Source organism: Oryx dammah, unplaced genomic scaffold (genome assembly GCF_014754425.2).
Source record: "Oryx dammah isolate SB20612 unplaced genomic scaffold, SCBI_Odam_1.1 HiC_scaffold_28, whole genome shotgun sequence".
NCBI classification, from domain to species: Eukaryota; Metazoa; Chordata; class Mammalia; order Artiodactyla; family Bovidae; genus Oryx; species Oryx dammah.
Window position 1 is genome coordinate 18,922,870 of NW_024070212.1, and position 6,033 is coordinate 18,928,902.

Consider the following 6,033-nt stretch of genomic DNA (forward strand, 5'->3'; position numbering starts at 1 on the left):
CAGACAGGCTCCAGGCTGATTTGGAGGCTGATAGAGAAAACCCTGTTGGAGCACATACCAGTGGAGCACCCCAGCCTGCACCCCAGAGGGGTCCCAGCCCAGAAACTCCCTTGATGATTGCCTTATTGGAGCAGTAGTGAGTGGGAGTGATGGAAACAGTAGGGTGGGGAGACTGTGTAAACCTCCAGGGAAGGAAGAGAAGGTATTTCCACAGGTATTTCTGAGTGGGGAAAGATCAGCAGAGTCAAGAGAGAAAAATTCGAAGGGGAATCCCTGTGGACAGAAGCATCGTGCTCCCAAAAGGCAACAGGGAGATGAAGGAGGCTCCCTGGGTCCCTGCGTCTTAGATTCCTTCTGCTGCCTTTTAGCAGCCAGGACTATTTTCGCGGTAGGTGATGCAACTCCAGCAGCTTTCTTGGAGGCTGTCAGTGCACAGAACAGCAGGTAAACAGTCTTAGGGAGCCAAAGGGGCCCCTGAGCGGGCAATTATTCGAATTTCACAGACAACTCCCTCGGGCCTGGGAGCAGTCTCCTTCCTGCAATGCTAGACAGGTCAGGCAGGGGCTGGGCACAGAAGCTATCTGCATTTCTCTGCCATGCGCCTACCCTGGAAGGTCCTCACTGGTTTTCCTGCATCCCTGAGGAAGGACCAGCCGCTTATCCTCAGAGCAGACCAGGCCTAAGGAGGTGCTGATTTATACCAATAGGTCATTCTGTGGGATGACATCTAAAATAATAAACAATATTCTAAGACGTGCCTTATAAATTAAGGTTGCCAGATTTAGTAAATATAACAATAATCTGTTAGTACTGAGTATAACCCACATTTCGTAGAATGTGTATGTGCGTGCTAAGTTCTTCAATTGTGTCTGACTCTTTGATACCCTATGGACTGTAGTCCTCCATGGGGATTCTCCCAAGCCAGGATGTACAATGCTAATAGGGCTTCCCAGGTGGTGCTAGTGGTAAAGAACCCACCTGCTAATTTAGGAGACATAAGAGATTGGATTTGATCCCTGGGTTGGGAAGAGCTCCTAGAAGAGGGCATGGCAACCCACTCCAGTATTCTTGCCTGGAGAATTCCATGGGCAGAGGAGCCTGGCACACTATAGTCCATAGGTTCCCAAAGAGTCGGACATGACTAAAGCAACTTAGCATGCATGCACGATGCTAATAAATTATTTAACTGAGTGTCCTATATTTTATCTGGCAGCCTGAAAAACGGAATGCAGTTTCAGCATGGTGATTAAAAGCAAAGGTTCTGAAGCCAGACTCCTTAGACTTAGAATGCTGGTCTGCTGTGTGACTCTGGCAACCACCTTAACATTTCTCTGCTCAGTTTCTTCCTTGTCAAAACAGAGGTTAAAAAACAATGGTGATAATAATAGTGTTTATATTATAGGCTATTGTGAGGATTAAATAAATACACGTAAAGCACTTTAGGGGAGTGCTGGGCATTGAATGGTAAATACATGTAAAATATTTACTAATTTGTTATATGTTATAATGTTAATAGGTTATAATGTTGTAACGTGTTATAATGTTATTTTATAGTGGTAACTGTTATTAGCATCTCCTTCAGAGTTCCAACCTTGGCTCTCTTCTGCCACTTCTTTCTTCTAATCCCAAATCTGGCCACAAGAGGCCATCAAAAGCCACTGCAAGAGAGCCTTGAGACCCCCTGGTGGCCACTCGTGGTCTAGGAGGCTCTGATTCCCCTTGGTATCTGAGGGACACCAAGGGGCTCTCTTGGCCCGAGGACATGAGGTTCCCCAGAGGACTGCATGGGCAGGCAGGGTCGGGGAAGAGCCTCACGTAGACATTTGCTCCAGGGGCCCCGCGGAGATGGATCTCAGCACACATGCAGGAGACGTCTAGGCTGTATTATAGCAGAAGAGCAGCTCCATAGCCAGGGGTCCCTGGCCTTTGGCTTTCTGTACCCTTGAAAATCTCTTTTGAGCATGTTCCAAGTAGGCTTAGGGGGAAATGAAGGGCAAAAGAGGGCTCCTGTTTCTCCAGTCTAAACCTCTGCAAGGTAATGCTGGCTGACCTGCAAGGCTGAATACTGAATTTGGAGGTGGCAGAAGAGTGGTCCTGGTTGCCTAGCATTATTAGGAGATGTGTGATGCATTTACAGATGTCTCTCTGAAACTGGTGGAAACTTTACTCCTTTCGTCCCTGGGTTTTGTTTTGTTCAACTCCAGGGTCAGATTGAGGCCCTTCTCAGATTTACTAAAACACCCTCGAGGGCATCTCTGGTGGCTCACCTGTAAAGAATGCTCCTACAAGGCCGGAGCTGCAGCAGTTGCAGGTTTGATCCCTGGGTCGGGAAGGTCCCCTGGAGAAGGATTTGTCAGCCCACTCCAGTATCCTTGCCTGGAGAACTCCATGGACAGAGGAGCCTGGTGGGCTACAGTGCACGGGGTCGCAAATGAGTTGGACAAGACTTAGCAACTGAACGACAGCAACAAATCACCATCCATACCCATGCTCTAAATCTTAGAATTTCAGATTTGGAGAAGATCTTAGGGATGACCTGACCTACCACCCTCTTGTTACTGACTCAAGGAGACCGAGTGACTTCCAAGGGCCATGGTGTTGGAACCAGAATTCAGGTCTCCTAACTTCTCAGTGTTTTCATCACTCAGATGAGAAAGTCAACTGAAAAAAAAAAAAAGCACAACGTAAAAGTAGAGAGTTATATTTTATTTGGTGGACAATACTGGGAACTTAAGCCTGGAATGCAGCCTCTCAAATAGCTCTGAGGGACTGCTCTGAAGAAGTAAGGGAGGAGCCAGGATATATAGGAATTTTGTAACAAAAACCAGGTAGTCAGAATATGAAAAGATTACTGTTTATTAAGGAAAACAAGACATGTCAAGTTAATGAAAGTAGTACTTTTTTGTGTAAGGAAAGATGTAAAAGTCTGGGCTCACTGAAATCATTCCTTTGATATGTGTCTCAGCTGGGGCCAGTATCCTGTGTTTCCCCATCCTGAATCTCCAAAGGGTGCACCATTGTGGGAGTGAGTGCAATGGCTGATAGCTTAATGGAGGGCATCCTATTTTCGTTTTGAGTTCTCTCAGGACTCATCGTCCTGGCAGCTATAATATGATGGCTTGATGGCTGCAATATCCTTTCTTTACTGATATGGTAGGCAACATTTTTTCATTCAGAAGGGCATGACTGACTTGGGGTCTCCTCTTAAGAGGACAAGCAGCAAGTAACATACAGAGCCATAGCTGTCGACTCATGAAAACTTGTTCAGCTCTAGGTCCATATTGCTTTTCTGCACTCTGCATGGATTTCAGAATACACAGAAATTCCTCCTGGCTATTTCTCCTCTTGTTATAAAACTTTTTCTCCCCAGAATTCCTTGCGTCTTAATCCCACTGCTCATGTTTTGGCCAAGTTCTACTCTTTTTATCCAGAGTCTTGTGTGTTACACAAGCAAGCCTGACCTGGGAAGACCAAGACCCATTTCCACAACTAGAGTCCACATCTTTGCCTACTCCAGATACCTAAATCCCAGGCCAAAGGCCTATTTGTGTCCTGTGCCTCTGGACACCTCAGCAGCCCATACAGAGGAAGTGAGTCACTGCAAGGCGGGCAGCTTGGGGCACTGTGGGCGTGGCTATGCCAGGCCTGGGCGGTGGGGGATGGGTCAGAGTGATCAAGATCTCCTGGTCCAAACTAGGCAGAGAGAGAGAGAGAGAGAGAAAGAGAGAGAGTTTCTAAATTGGTTGTGCTCAGTTATGTCCAAGTCTTTTGGGACCCCATGAACTGTAGCCTGCCAGGCTTCTCTTCCATGGAATTTTCCAGGCGAGAATACTGAAGTGGGTTGCCATTTCCTACTCCAGGAGATCTTCCTGACCCAGGGATTGAACCTATGTCTCTTGCATTGGCAGGTAGATTCTTTACCACTGAGCCACCAGGGAAGCCCCTTCTAAACGGGCAGCATCATTCAAATGCTGCCTGAGGCCCAGTTTCTCTTTCTCCATCCATCTTCTTTGTCTCCTGGGGGAGGGGTATACTCTCTTATCTTTACTTTTCAGGCCTGTCTATTCAGCTTCAGCCCCAAACTTCCCCTCCCACTGCTATCTTAAAGTTAACTGGTCTTCAGTGCTCTGAGGAATCATTTATAAAGTCTGGTGAGGACCTTGGGGAAGTCTAGGAAAATTTCCTGAGAAAAGGGTTCAGAAACAAAAGGAGAGCCAAGTAAGACAGATCTGGGGAGGGGATAGAGAGGTACCCAAAGTTTAGTTGGGGCTCAAAGAGGAGACACTGGAACCCTCCTGGAAAGGGGAAGCTGGGGAGCGAACTCAAGAAAGGTGGGGGACTTTGGAATTGGAGGGGGTGGGAGTGGGGGTGGGTGGGTTATAGCAAAGGTGTAGAAAGGATATGACTTGCAAATAAAGGGGTTTACCCTTTGGCAAAGGAATTAAAGGCTGGAGGGATTGCTGGGAACTGGAAAATCAGGCAAATCTGGGGCTGAAAAAGGCTACAGAGTTCCCTGGGTACTGGTTCAGTGGGTGAGGGGCCACGGGGTGGGCCAACAAGTCTCATTTCCCCCGTGTTGGCCTGGGCTGGGGGACCCACTGCAAAAGCAAAGGAAAAGTTGGAAATCAGACAATCTCTGCCTCTCTACCTCTCCAGACAGTGTCTTCAGTGAGGACCAAGCTCTCAAACTGGATGAGTGAGAAATCATATTCTTTCCTAAGAGAAATGTCAAAACACCTGAATTTGCCTAGATAAACCCTGAAACAAGCTGCCCTCAGAGGTTCTAACTGTCTCGGTATAAAAACACCAACATTTCATTAAGGTAAAAAATGGTTACCTCTGCTAGGCAGGCCCTATCTAAACAAAACCTCAAACACATCTTAGTCACAGTCTGTCCTCCTTAGGAATCAAGGCCAGTTTTCTAGGATAAACATGTTACATCTTCCTGAAACATCAAGTTTACCAGTCTAGGGAAAAAACATTTTAAAATATGAATTTGAACACGGAAAAGCAGTGGTCTAGATTGAAAACTCAGATACGTTTTACACAGCAAAAGTTGGGGACTGGGTCCTTCAGAGTCTGCCGGCAGTAGGGTATGTGTGCCACTGGGGGGTAGATTTTACAGCACTGGTGTGGAAACGGTGGGGATTTTAAGGCCGGGCTGGGGTGGGGGACGCCCTAGGGGTCCCAGCCGAATCTCCAGGGCCCGCTGCCCGGGTCGATCCTGGAGAGGCGCTGGGCCTCGGCACGCGGCCCTTGGGAAGGACCCGCAGGGGCTGCGCGGGCCGGGAGCCGGGGCGCCCTCCTCCCTCCGCTGCCCGGTGGGGCTGGAGGTGGGAAGTGTGGCCATCGGTCGGGCCGCTGAGAGAACGGGGGGCCGCAGCCGGCCGGAGGGCGAGGGCCGCAGGTGGGGGCTGCCGGGGTAGTGCAGGCACACGGCCGTTCCGCGCCCCTCGCCCCTCGCGGGTTTGTCCCGGGGTCCTCGGAGCGCGCCCCTAACCGAGAGACCAGAGGCTGGGAGACCCCGCACTGCCCCCCTTATCGGGGGCTTTTTCCCCGCGGTGCAGCGCCTGCAGTGGGGCTCCGCCGCCCGCCGGGTGCAGCGAGGGCTCGGCTCCCAAGCTTCCACCACCCGCCCCGGCCGGGGAGGGGGCGGTGGCAGGCGGCGGGGGCTGGGCGCGGCTGCCCCGCGCGGAGGCCCGGGCCCCGCCGCGCGCCCGCCCGCCCTCCTCTCCCCTTCCGTCGCTGGGCCGTGGGCCCACGCCCAGTCTCCCGGCTGCTGTGTTGCTCGCGGCCTTTCTTTCCCGGGCTGGCTGGGCTCGCTCTCGGCTCGGCTGGGCTCGGCGGGCGGCGGGAGGAGGAGGAAGGAGGGAGGGAGCGGGCAGGCGGGCGGGCGGAAGGGGGAGGAGAGGAGCGGAGCCAGTCCGGAGGGGGCCCGGAGCTCGGAAGAGGGGAGAGACGGAGCAGCGGCTCCCGGCCGGGCCAGCTCCGCGACGCCGCCGCCGCCGCCGCCGCCGCCGCCGCCGCCGAGTG

At 51.5% G+C, this 6,033-nt stretch overlaps 1 protein-coding gene across 2 annotated transcripts in view; it reads left to right on the forward strand.

Annotated features, from left to right (window-relative positions):
- Positions 1-5,077: 5,077 nt before the first annotated feature.
- Positions 5,078-6,033, forward strand: part of CERS2 (ceramide synthase 2) — a 9,895-nt gene continuing 8,939 nt past the window's right edge. The window contains exon 1 of one of the 2 annotated variants that reach the window (XM_040230746.1): positions 5,078-5,093. The gene's annotated coding sequence lies outside the window, so the exon portion shown is untranslated. Of the gene's footprint in view, positions 5,094-5,889; positions 6,031-6,033 lie in introns of those variants that run through there. The other variant, XM_040230744.1, reaches the window with a different exon arrangement.